Below are 14,713 nucleotides of genomic sequence, written 5' to 3'. Positions count from 1 at the left end.
AATCAGATTTTTTCCTCTCTCCTTGCAGTTTGAGAATTGGCAGGGAGTAAACTGCACAGTATTAGTCATAGCTTCACTTGGATTCTGACAGGTGATTGGATAATGACAGTTAATGCTGTTTTCTGTGGTTGACTTTGAACTATACTCTTCGTAAAATCTACACTGAACACTGAACAAGTACTGCATGTGTGAATATCCCATTTCTAATGAGAGAAAGGCCCTGCTGCTGACCTCATACACCAAGAGGGATATTTTCTCAGTGAAGTCCCATTTTGAAGTCTTAAGCAGAGCATTTCAGCAGTTGCTATGGTGTTGGTGTTGGTATTTTGAAACCGGATGTGAAAAGCGAAGGATGGATCTGACTCAGAAACCAAGGGACGCTGTACACAGTAGGTAAGTTGGCCCATCCTAAAGCATACCCTGCTTTATCCTTCCTGATGTCTCCACTGGGAAAATTTTCAAAATAAGCCACAAGCAGCTAAGACCATGGACTCGTAAGGAAAGCTTTTACCGAAATCATAGATGAAGTAAGTAAGATCTTGTCACTTTTACTGTGTACATACCGTTTTTTGGCAAATGGCCTTTATTTGTATAGCGCTTTACTTAGTCCCTAAGGACCCCAAAGCGCTTTACACTACATTCAGTCATCCACCCATTCACACACTGGTGATGGCAAGCTACATTGTAGCCACAGCTGCCCTGGAGCACACTGACAGAGGCGAGGCTGCCGGACACTAGCGCCACCAGGCCCTCTGAACACCACCAGTAGGCAACGGGTGAAGTGTCTTGCCCAAGGACACAACAACCGAGACTGTCAGAGCTGGGGCTCGAACCGGCAACCTTCCGATTATAAGACGAACTGCCAACTCTTGAGCCACGGTTGCCCCATGAAAAGACAATATGGATTCACTTGATACACATTGATAAGCTGATACCAAATGAAAGCTGCTCTGTGCGTGTAACAGTAAAACTAACCAAATGAGCCTCTTCATTGTGGAAGAAAAATGTTATTTTCACAACACCTGCACAACTGTGTGTCCCAACTGTGTACAGACTTCACCTAAGCTAACCCTGAAGTAACAAACAAACCCAAATCCAAAAAGCCTCAATTCCTCTAAGCTCAATAAATAAAACTACAAACAATGTCAGGCAGAATAAATGGATGCAAGTCAGCCATGTAAGTATTTGACAAGGTTTAGAAGGGAGCTGCGTCAAAAAAGTTTTATTCTCCATCAGTCAGCCACAACATTAGAACCACCTGCCTAACACTGTGCTGCCAAAATAGCCCTGACAAGCCGAGGGATGGACTTCTTTGCAAAACCTCTGGATTTTCCCTGTGGTGTTATACACCAAGACAACTGCAGCAGATCTCATCTAACCTACAGTTGCAGTTAGAGGTGTACATGTACTTATCATGGGCACAACTGTTAGAGCAATTTGGGGCTTTTAATGATTTCTTTGAACTGTTCTTTTTCCAGAGTAGAATGATTATACAGCACACTTTTAATGACTTTAAGAAAACAAGAATTGGGTGAAGTTTAAATTTTTGGCAGGATTTTCCACTCAGAGTCAAAACCATAAATACAAGCTCAAACACATACCCCACTAATATTTACTTGAATGTTCTTTAACAAGTTGCACCTTGATCAGATGCTTTTGGTAGCCATCAACGAGCTAATGACAATTTTTTGGGCAGAACTGGTTGATTTAAATTTAAATTGGTTTCCCAGTTCAGATTCAGCTTCATGCACAGTACTTGTTCTTGATTATTCAATCCACTGTCCAGTATGCCATGTACCTGGCAGCAAAACTGTCCTGGAGCACGATGCTACCACCACCATGCTTGACAGTTGGTACAGTGTTCTTAGGTTTGAAAGCTTCAGTTTCACTCCTTCACACATAACTCTTGTCATACTGCTTTCTGTGTAGTTCCTGAAGATCCTAACCAATTTCTTCAATCTTTTTTTCGCCTGACCATAAAAAGTTCCTCCAAAAAGGCATTTGACTTGTCTATGTGGACAGCTGAGCTTGAAGGTGTCAGTTTTGGAACAGGGTCTTTCTATTTGGTCTGTGCCCTCTCACTGCATATAAACTTGGTTCACTGTGGAAATTGATGCTGGTGTGCTAACAGTTTCCACTACAAGGCAGGCTGGAGCCTTAGCGGTTTCTGGGTTGCTCCAGAACATCTTTATTAATTTCCTCTCATTTGAAGGTGACAGTTTGGGTCTTCTTCTGGACCTTAGCAAAGTGGTGACATGGCAAACTGTTTGAACTGTTGAACTTGGAATCTGTAGGTTTAGAAATAGTTCAAAGAGATTGTCAAAATTTGTATAAACACTAACTACAATTCTTCTCGGCTCTTCACTGAGTCCCTTGGACTTTCCCGTTGTTCTGAGTGGTAGTCCTGTCAAACAAATCATTTTTTATGCCGGCAAACAGAGAAGTAACAGTTGTAGTCAATAATGAGCAGTCACGAAAAGTTAATAGGCCTTGGTCTTGCCCAGTAAAAAGACACTGTAGAACCTTCAGCACCACTTCCTAAAAGATTTAAGTTAGTGTACATGTATATATTTTAGCCTGTGTGTATAATTTTGACCCTGTGTGGATCTGAGAAAATCCATAACATATTCAGATTTGTTCACATACCAAAAAGATGTATGCTGTACAATCATTCCACTATGAAGAAAGAAGATGAGATGTTAAAGAAATTATTAAAAGCCCCAAATTACTATGGCATTCATGCCCATGAGTGTATTTACTTCTGACCACAGATGCATACTACCTAACGAAGAGCAACAACAACATATTTAGATATATATGGTAAATGGACTAGTTCTTATATAGCGCTTTTCCACTCTTCTGAGCACTCAAAGCGCTTTACACAACTTGTGCATTCACCCATTCACACCCATTCGCACAAGCACAACTGACATTCACACACATTCATACTCCGATGAATGCATCGGAGAGCAATTTCGGGTTAGTATCTTGCCCAAGGATATTTGGCATGCAGACTAGGGGAAGCCGGGAATCGAACCACCAACCTTCCGATCAGTAGATGACCTGCTCTACCACCTGAGCTACAGCCACCCATATAAAGAAATGCACAACAAAATCCAGACATTAAATCATGGCTATTTAAATGTCAAGACATTCACTTATAGCTGCAAAATTAAACTTTTATCTGGCTTTAAGATGAATGTTCTTCACAGACACTGCAAGGTGGAGCAATATTGCAAAACACAGCTCTGCAAAATAGTCTCCACAACCTTAACGTCACTAACAGCAGATCCTCACTTACCAAGCTGAGCAGCCACAGCACAGAAGTAAAGAGGGCCACAGGTACATACTGGAACAGCAGAGCAATGATGATTGCACAATCTCTGAAACGCTCTACAGCACATAATTTATTACATTTGTTGTCAGCCTCTCATTTAGATTTTCTTTCTGATAACTTTGCAGTTGGCAATGCTGGAATAGGAACTCTTTCTGAAGAATATTTCACCACTGAATCAGTCTTTCCATCATCCGAAGAGATGTGCATATGCATATGAATTTTGGAGACAAGTTAATAGGAACTGTTTCTTTGAAAAGAATCTCTTTGTGATCAGCCAAAGTCCCCCGTCACGGACTAGATTTTCTAAAGCCTGAAAACAAAGCCCAGATGAAGTGCAGAAATCTAGTTTAATTTCAAACCAATTGAATTACAACATGCTGAAAGGTTCTATGAAATTTTTCTCCAATGCTGAACAAATTTCTGCTCATTCTAGCTTTAAAAATAAGTTGATTTATAATACTTGAGCGATGGCTACTTTTAAGGCAGAGCTGAGGAACTGTTCTTTTATTCTGACCACATTACCATATTTTTAAAAGCACATAATGCTAAACACCTGCTGACATATTCTGACAAGACCGTGTTGACAAAAGAGGAAAAACAGTAATTGCAGATGCATGTCCTGGATTGTTCCAGAAACCCATCTGTCTTAAAAAAGTAGATATTATTGACAACAAAAAACAGCAATTTTCCATATAAAAGTGGGTTATATAGTCAATGTAGTCAACAGTTTCGTGGCACCTTCTCATTTAATGGTTTTTCTGTATTATCATGACCATTTACATTGTAGATTCTCACTGAAGGCATCAGAACTATGAATGAACACACATGGAATTATGTAGTAAACAAAAAAGTGTGAAATAACTCAAAACATGTTTGTATGTATTTGGTTTCCTTTAGACCTCAGTTACCAAAAATTATAGACTAGTCTGCTATTGTTTAAAATCTTGTGCCATGACTCAACCAGTCTCATGTAAATATTGGCCTACTCTTACTAATAATAAGCTAAGATGGGAGGGTCTATAACAGCCACCTGGGCTCCCAGGATATAAAAACTCAGATGAACTGTTCACTGTCTCTCTTCCACGAACCCACTTTGGTGTTCATGTCTCGGATGATTAATGTTAATAAATACTCTTTTATTTAAGTAAATCTCTTTTGTGGTCCTTTGAGCCAGTTTGCGACAATGATCTTCATTCAGTTTTAAACAGACTTTCTTTGTGCATTAAATTCATCAAAGCGCATTCAGAGCCTCTCCTAAAAACAGTGGTTTTTTTTCACTCTTTTTTCGAAAAGCAGCACACACCTGGTATACTATACCTGTAGAACTACAGAACATAACTTACCTTTTTTGTTTTGTGGTGTTTTTCACTGTAATTATTGCATTAATACACTAAGAAAACAACATCGCTTTCCACAGTTTTAGCTCTCACAAACTGATACTTGATATACCAGGTCGAATTTGATCCATTTTGACATTTGACCACAGAAAAATACCACAAATGTAATTCTTTTAACCTGAAATTTGACACTTTTTCTGAAGTGATTGCAAACACACAAAATATATAAGAAATTATACTGCTTTTGTCTGCTTTTGATCTGAAATAGGGCGACATGGCGATCAAGTGGTTAGCACTGTTTACTCACAGCAAGAAGGTTCCTGGGATCTTTCTGTGTGGAGTACCTGGAGTGAGGTTTCTCCAACTACTTCCTTCCACAGTCCAAAAATATGCATGTCATTTTAATGGGTGAGTCTAACTTGGCCATGTATGTGTGGCAGGTAAAGTGCTGTAAGAATGTGTGATCAAAGTGTGAGTTCTAGTTAAAAATAAGACAAGAAAAGGGCAATATAGCACATTACAAGCGTATATGCTGGTGCCTGTGATTTGCAAGCACCAATATACTGAGGGAAGTACCGACAATGTAAGAAAAGAATCTAATAATACCAAAAACAAATTAGAATCCCCTGATTCTAACTGAGATTAAAACAGAGATGAAAAGAGGGGCTGGGGAGATCATACAGGTAACATTATAAAGGTACCTGAGCTGCCATTTCACTGAATGTGGAAACAAATGCAAATACCACATGTGAATGCACAGATGAGTCTGCAATGAGCAGGTTTTGTGTTGATTAATATTAAAATCATACTGATAATTAAAAATGGTACTTATGAGGTTTTTATTCCAGAGAAGTGAGGAAGTGTTTAATGGTTGTTTAATGGATGAATGGTTATATAAAACAATCCTAACAGTCCCACAATTTTCCTGCCCTCTTCACATTTAATGAAAGATAATTAAATCAGTCTGTTTTTTATTCTTTAATGTCTTAAGTATAACAGGACATGTTATTGTGTGAGAGTACATTTTTTTCTCCAAAAATGTATTTTTCTGTTTCTCCAAAATACACGCTCCTGCTCTCTGAAACATCACTTAATAATTAATCATCCATTTATAAATGTCAGATAGGCTATTTACACATTCTAAATTAATCAGTAGTTCAACATTTTTTCTAAACACTTATGAGGGAATTCTTGGCCTGAGTCAAAAGCAAGGTTGGCGCTCCAGCAACACTTGTAGTATGATGAACAGCTTTATTACTTTGACCAATGTGTTTTGGCCTGCGGCCTTCATCAGGGTCATCAAAGGACATAGCCTGAAATGTGCCAGTCAAATAATAAAGCTGAAATTTATACTACATGTTTTGCTCAAGCGACCTCGTTACACCCCTGTTATTCTTCATGCAACTTGGAAGAAGGCGAAGTTGAGCCACAAGGAGGAGTCTCTATCTCCTCCTTTTTGGGATTGGTTTTTGTAATATATATTATAGCTGGGGACATTTGCAGCTGGAACAGAAGTAAGGCAACAGAAAGCATCTGGATAATTTAATCAGATCAAAATCATGTTTATATGCAATGGTCGTAAGAGGGTGATAAAAAAAAAACAAAAAAGGATTCTGTTTTGGCAGAGGCCTCCTTCTGTTCATGACCCATGACCTATATATATATATAACATCCAAGAATACATTGGGAAGATGGCCCCAACTGACCGAGTGCTCAGTGAATACCTCAGGCAGCAGAAACCCAAGAAAGAGGAGGGAGACGAGGAACCATCATGGAAGGACAGGCCCCTGCACGGTATGTACCACCGGCAGATAGAGGAGGTGGCTGATATCCAGAAATCCTACCAGTGGCTGGACAAAGCTGGACTGAAAGACAGCACAGAGGCACTAATCATGGCAGCACAAGAACAAGCTCTGAGCACAAGATCCATAGAGGCTGGGGTCTATCACACCAGGCAAGACCCCAGGTGCAGGCTGTGTAAAGATGCCCCAGAGACAATCCAGCACATAACAGCAGGGTGCAAGATGCTAGCAGGCAAGGCATACATGGAACGCCATAACCAAGTGGCCGGCATAGTGTACAGGAACATCTGTGCCGAGTATAACCTGGAAGTCCCGAGGTCAAAATGGGAGATGCCCCCAAGGGTGGTGGAGAATGACCGAGCTAAGATCCTGTGGGACTTCCAGATACAGACGGACAAAATGGTGGTGGCTAACCAACCGGACATAGTGGTGGTAGACAAACAGAAGAAGACGGCCGTAGTGATCGATGTAGCGGTTCCGAATGACAGCAATATCAGAAAGAAGGAACACGAGAAGCTGGAGAAATACCAAGGGCTCAGAGAAGAGCTCGAGAGGATGTGGAGGGTGAAGGTAACGGTGGTCCCCGTGGTAATCGGAGCACTAGGTGCGGTGACTCCCAAGCTAGGCGAGTGGCTCCAGCAGATCCCGGGAACAACATCGGAGATCTCTGTCCAGAAGAGCGCAGTCCTGGGAACAGCTAAGATACTGCGCAGGACCCTCAAGCTCCCAGGCCTCTGGTAGAGGACCCGAGCTTGAAGGATAAACCGCCCGCAGGGGCGTGCTGGGTGTTTTTTTTTTATATATATATATACATATATATACACACACACATATACACAGATACACAGATAGATAGATAGATAGATAGATAGATAGATAGATAGATAGATAGATAGATAGATAGATAGATAGATAGATAGATAGATAGATAGATAGATAGATAGATAGATAGATAGATAGATAGATAGATAGATAGATAGATATTGTGAAAATAAGGCTGCAGAGTTATTTTTCTGCTTTTTCTTTTTTGCTGATCGTGAATGTTTGCTATCATGTGATTATCAATAACCAGATATGATCGTCATGGAGCATTTATTGGAGCTTGTGAAAACAGCATCTGAAAGCAGGCTTTCCATCACTTTCATTGCTATGGAGAGTTCAAATGATTACAATTGATCTTCCTCCAGTGAGGATAAAATCCAAGCCTCAGGGAGAGAAAAAAAATCCTCATAATTACAGAACCAGGATCACTATGGCTCAAACTATGGCTGGTCTGATTTTCATCATATTTCCATTATGCAGCTCAGTACAGTTTTTCATACAAATCAGAAAGAATGCAAGAAAAAATGGCTTTGCTCAAAACAATATATACTGACCTAGAAAATATGCATTTTAAAATGGAAACTAATTCTGCAGTAACAGATAATAGAGGAGCTCAGCGTCAGATCATTAATTAATTAGACCTATTTTTTTTCCACATCCTGGGATCACTGCTGTAGCTGTGGTTAGAATAAGAACCATCCAGTCTACAGATGTTCCTATATGCTCACTTTGTGCTTCATTTAATGTAACGAAGCAAGTCAGAGGAATTCAGTGTAGCGCAAACTCTCACGGACCATTTCTTCAGTTACTTGCTATTATTGCTTGGTTATGTAATAACAATAAAGTGTCATATAACCTGTGGGAAAGCCAAATTCACATGACGGCAAAACCTATATTGTAAAGAGCACATTTTTCACTTGAAACCCCTGTAGTGCAGTGCAGATGTTTACAGTTGTTTTACAGTTGTTAGCACTGTATTATAAACTGTTTAAACTTTACTAATATAGAGCCTGTAAAGTATTACTGGAGCAGAGGGTGACTGCAAACATGTTGGAATGTTAACTGAAGCAAAAGTGTAAACCAGTCATGAACAAAGAAGGTTTATAATGAATTACGGCATTTATAATCGATAAATATTTAAGGTGGTCCTTCAAGCTTTGGCCTTGTGCATAATTAAAGCACTTTACATGAATTCATAATGATGTAATGACAAAACAAGGCCCAACACAAATACTGTCTGTCTCTCTTTGCTTATGAGGTGTAAGATATTGATTTTATACTGCTGCTCTGGGCTTGTTTTATTGAAGCACAAGCATATGTGCAAGTCTTGGACAACTTACAGCTGAAATTCACTGTGGAATTTTCTGTAGAATAATAAACTAAAACAGAACTCAGGTTTGTTCATTCCACTCATGAAAAGACAGCCTTTCAGAGACATGGAGTCAACAAATAGAATAAGTTTCATCATTCGAGTTTGGCACTAATTTACTCTGTAAATTTCATGGAAATTGTCCCATTAGATTTTATTACTTGTTGTGTGTGATGGATTTTGTGATGGGTTCAGAAGAAACACTGTTATAATATTAGGATCAATCCTCTGGAGATGATGAATACTCTCAGTAAATTAGCCATTGTACACTGATTTACTGAGTGCAAAACAATCCCAAGGGTGGTGTTAGACTACACCATAAATTCATAATGATGTAGCTCACTACATTTACGCAAATTCCTTCTGGGAAGCTGGTCGTTAGAATATCTGATTTGCTTTATACTTGAAACCATCATAGAAGGCGACTATGGAGTGCCAAATGTGTCCAAAGCTAGGGAAGTAAAAACTAAAGGCTGGCACAGAAGCAGAGGCAGGAACAGTTTTACATACAGTTAAAAAAAAAATAAAACAACTAACAGAAAAACTCAGGCTGGGGTGGAAAAAAGCTGGTGGTTGCTGTGGACCCGATGCTGGGATGAACCTGGCAGGGGGAAATACCGAGGGGAGCCAGGGAGAAAGAAATCCAGGAAGTCAAAAGGGGGCGGATGGGGCAGGAGGTCTGCAAATGAGCTGACTCATCTGTGAGAAGTGAGGACACAGAAAACATGAATTAAACTGAGCAGTATACTGAGGGAAGAGTTGCGAGAATCTGCTTATACTAAAGCTGTGCATGAGAAAAGTCTACGCTCTGGCGAGAACACAGCTGAGAACATGATGGAGGTTTGATTGGAGAAGTGGTTACAGCTGGTGAAGCTCTGCTCAGGTTTCGAGGCACCTGTCTCCACTCCTGCAATCGAACTTTCTCCAAGACACAAAAAATATGTGTATGAATGAGAGAAAGGCACAGAGTGTGTTACAGAGACACAGCGAGAGAAGCTGCAAGCAAGATGGGAACAGAGAGAGAAATGAAGGGTGTGACAACCTGAACGTCTTGTGGAGACCTGAAAAGCCTGTTTCATCAGGCTCAGGATCTCATAATGTTTAGTGATCCTGTCATATGTACGTGCCTTGCAGACGGAGGCAAGTAATGACCAGACTGGATCGTTTTTAAAATCAGATCAGCCAGAAATGAAGGTTTACACTGCTCAGTGTTATACCCACCAAGTTTAAATGAATGCTTGCTGAGTTAGCCAGACAAACACTCAAACTTGGTGTAGAGATTTATTCACTGTTTTTTGAAACAGTAAAGCAGTTGTGATACCTTAAAGGAAATTTATGACAGTATGTTTGCACTGAAGCACCGCAGCAATTTCCTAATGTTGTAAACCTGCTCAACATTTGGCAATAAAACCCTTTCTGATTCTGATTCTGATTCTGAAAACAACTTCAAAGTGTGTCTGGTTTGTGGCAGCAAGTACACCTTTATAAAAAGCAGTTGAACTGACGTTGGTGTTATATAAAAATTGGACTTTTATTTAAGGGCCTTAAATTGCAGTGGAGAAATAAACCATAGCCTCAGACTTCTCATCGCAGACTCACTAGACTTGCGTCAGCAGGTTATACTTTAATAAATACCAACAAATCATCAGCATATAAAAAATTATTAGAGATGATTTGAATTATTAGTCTTCCCAAGTATACACACACACGAAGTGGAAAGCACTTGTATCTGTATTTCAACAGCATGATGTAGACAGAATAAAGACACAATCAGCATAATTTTCATTTTATGCAGACGCAACCAGTGAATTTGGTACACTTTTCAAATCATGTAGAGTTACAATTAACTGGAAGTTATGACTGCAGGCGCAGTAAGTGAAGACTGTATGTAAAATATCTGTAATAAAAATGTAATGTTTTTGTGATGTGCATGTTACTTCCATCCCCACATTTATAAATAGATGAAGAGAGTGAAACTACAATTAAAGGCTAAATGGCAGATTGCAAAGTTCTCTCCAATTTTCTCCAAAAATGAATAAGGTAAATTGTTATTTAACTAATTTATGTGCACCTGTTTCATTTCAGCTCCAGCCTGAGAGTCTATGCTGGTTTGCTTCTCCCTTGTTTTAATGTTCAGTGTGGAGCAGAGGAGCGTTTCACACCGAGATGCTGAGCGTGATTTTCTTTTGTCCTGAATATTGGCTACGACATCGTAAAATAATCTCCTAGCAAAAAAATTGATCAAATAAAATAAAAATCTAATCGAGGGTTAGATAAGTATTGCAGAAACAAAACTTTAGGAATTTGTATGCCATCATCTTCAAGTACTCTGCAATGTGCAGCACTTGAATGTTGCGCAACACATTGTGCAACAACTTAAACTAAAATTGAATGTCTTTTCTGTTTGGCAGGAATTTTTGGGGATCATCAAGATTTGAACGTTTTATTCCTCATATGAATAAAATCAATATTCATATGTGAGTAGGTGCAGCAATCTTAAAATATGCTGCACAGGTTTCATTGCTGCACTGATGTCTTATTTTACAGACCGTTTAAATAGTTGGACCGCTCGGGTGACATACAGAGAGGACACAAATTGCAACACTGCAGTCTTTCCACTCCTACATAAATCACTGCAAGACAGAGCGAGGAGGGAGAGCAATGACGGAGAGGCTAATGGAGCAAAGAGCACAACCATGTCATCTTTCAGACAGGTTTATAAAGCAACTAGTATACAAAGTTTAAACTTCTTTCCACCCACTTTCTGGAACTTATTGGCATACATACCAAGACAACTAGGATTAGCATACGTTATACAATGAAAATGTATTGGCAGATGTCCAGACCCTCTTTCCTCTCATTAGAGAAGTAACATTTTCACATACCCACAGAGCTTTGGAAAAGGTCACAAGGTTGATTTTCTTCTTTAACATCAGTCTTTCACTTTTGTTATACGTTTATGAATCTGTAACATTTTCTTTTACAGCTCAATAATAATAATGTGGTGATATTAGGGTAATAAGTTAATTTAATATTAACATAAAATTAATAGGAATAGGGAGTTTTACATTTTGTAGCCTTCATTGCTGGTTATTACACAGAAAATATCAAATATTTCCAGGTAAGAAAGAATTAGAAATACACAGGTTTGCATTTTGCAGCCACTGACTACCATAGTGTTCTGGGTAAAAAGCCACTGAATTAACTGTAATATTGACATTTTTACCTACATGCAGAGCTACCATCATTATATTGCTGATTATCATATTGTTGACAATATATTACTTCATTAGTTGATTTTGCCTTGAAGGGATATGTTTGTTTCCACATTTTTTACCCCCAGTTGCTATTTTCAAAGTCAGTGCGTAACAAGATAAATGACACTTCGCTCCCGAGTATTGATTCTTGTGTGCCACAAACAGATGCTCTGTCATTTGCGGTGACACACAATCATATTAAGCTGACAACAAGGTGAAGGCCACGTTACAACTGAATGACAGTTCTGCTCCTCCTGATACAAATTACCTTTCATTTCTTTACCTTCTTCCCCTCCCTTCCCCACACACTCTCGCACACACACACAACCCGACCTTCACATCTGTAACAGCTGTTGCAGATCTTTTCAACGTTAGTTAATAATATAAGATGTATTAAGGAAGCCCATTCATATTGCATGATGTGTTGATTTTAATTTTGTAAGTCTTCTGTTTATGTAAACGTGATTTTCCATTGTTGTGTCTATTATGGGTTATAATTTGAAGCCGCGTGACAATGTGCAGACTGTCTGGTCCAGCTTTCCACTCTTGTTCCGCCTGTTGTTTCAGCACTCTCCAAACAGATGCTCCATCAAATCTCTTTATACTTGGCTGAGCAATGGGAGTTACGCACTGTCACTTTGTGGCCTCCATTCAGCGGCACCCAATGTATAAGCTGTCATTCACCGTGATGGCTTTCACGAGTATGTGCAACGTGTATGTGCCTGCCTGTTCATGAACATATGCCAGCTCTTTTTTCTTTCTTTTTTTTTAAAGCATATGTACTTGCAGTTATTTGAAAGTTTGTTGCAAATTCAGCCTGCCAGTATGTGTGTGTGTTTATTCCCATCTGGTCTTTATCCAAAAATGACAGTACTTCAAAACATTAACCTCATATGAAGTCTCTTGTGACCGCGCCTATATTTGTCAAAACTTCCTCTCATTGAGTTGTTGTTCAGCCAGCCTTTAGGATCTTGCTATCAGGGCGGACTTTGCTTATCAGTGCCCATCTCTTTAGGAGATTGGGTTGATGTGGGTTGTTAGGCTTCAACTAATAAGACTCTTCTATATTATGGAGCATCTGACTGTCATGAGAAGCCACAATAAGATTATCTGTACTCAGAGGAATCATAAAAATATCAAAGGAATCTCCAGCAGATACCAAAGGCAGATCAGAGCCCGAGCCTGTTTACAATAAGACTTCTTGTAGTTTTAAGAGTAGCTGCATATTTTTAACCCCACACAGTATTGCTGTATCTTAGATCTCTCAGAGAGGCAAACTTCCACTTGACTCATAATAAATAACATGCTATATATATATTACATGTAGTAGGAAGCAACACATATTTATAATGCTTATGTGGATCACAGAGATATTATGTAATTTTTTGCTGAGGGGGATTAACCCTTAACATTTTTTTTCTGGAGTTTATTAAAATCATCTTTTTTTACTTGCTTGGCTGACAGCATCAGTAAATATATAATTACACTGAGAGATATATTCAAACACAAGCTTATTGTGGATGGCTACCCTTTGCTCCTTTCATAAATGACTTATAGTTTTGCACCTGAGCCCTGCTTTCTCCATCAGGATCCCACATGGTGTCTGCTTTGCACGCTTTCGCTGAGCATGGACTCATATGGAAATGCATCTGGTGCAACATTTTAAACACATTTCACAGACTTTCAACCTGATTTAGTGACTTTGAGAACTTGGGAATCTACATTAGAAATTTTAAAAATGTATTCACTTTTTACTGTTGTGGGTCTCAACAGGAGCAGTATCCATGAACGCACAACACGTTAAATCTAAAAGCAGGTGGGCTACAGTAACTTAAGACTAAGTGTCAGCTAAAAACAGAAAACTGAGGCTAGTGTTTGCACGGGATCACCAAAACTGGGCAACTGAAGATTGGAATAATGTTGCCTGGTCTGCTGAGTCTTGATTTCTGCTCCAACATTTGGATGGTGGGGTCAGAATTTAGCACACGAACATGAACGCACAGATCCATCCTACCTTTCATCAACGATTTAGGCTGGTACTGGTGCAGTGGGTGTGGGGGATATTTCCTTGGTGTTTTTGGTCCCCTTATTATCAACTGAGGATTGTGTAAATGCCTTTCTTCCAGCCTTCCTGAGTATTGTTGCAGACCATGTTCATTATTATGACCACATTTTAAAACTCAAATCAGCTCAAACTGGTTTCCTGGACATGACAATGGATTCCCCAAAACTTGTTTTTGTTCATCTGGATGACTGAGCATGCATCAGGACATGGCAATAGATTCATTTTACTCATTTGGCACTCCAGATCTAAATCCAGTAGAACATTATGGGATGTAATGGACCAGGAGATTTCCATTATGGTTGTGCAATGCAACTGTGTTGCGCTTCATGGCAATATGGACCAAAATCTCTGAGCAATGTTTCCAGCACCTTGTTGAATCATTATCAAAAACAATTAAGGCACTTCTGAAAGCAAAAGTAGGTCAAACCCAGTGCTAGCAACATATAACTGATGAAATGGTTGGTGAGTGTACATTCACTTAAGATGACGAAATGACATTTTCCCAGGCTCTTCTCACAAGCCTTGAGGGGGCGGGATGTAACTGGAAAAACTTGATATCATGTTCTTTACACTCTTGTGGGCACATGTGGGGCTGTTTCTGTTGTCAAATCTCATCACCCACACCATGGGAGTGTAAAGCACTGAAAATGAACACTCCCTTGTTTCTGAATTGTTTCTGCTGCCATATTTACTTTGTTTTGATTTTACATTATGAAGAAATATA

The sequence above is a fragment of the Copadichromis virginalis genome, linkage group LG13 (genome assembly GCF_057382275.1).
Source record: "Copadichromis virginalis isolate Kocher_CV1m ecotype Utaka linkage group LG13, C_Virginalis_male_GT1.1, whole genome shotgun sequence".
Lineage (NCBI taxonomy): Eukaryota > Metazoa > Chordata > Actinopteri > Cichliformes > Cichlidae > Copadichromis > Copadichromis virginalis.
This window is presented reverse-complemented; position numbering follows the sequence as displayed.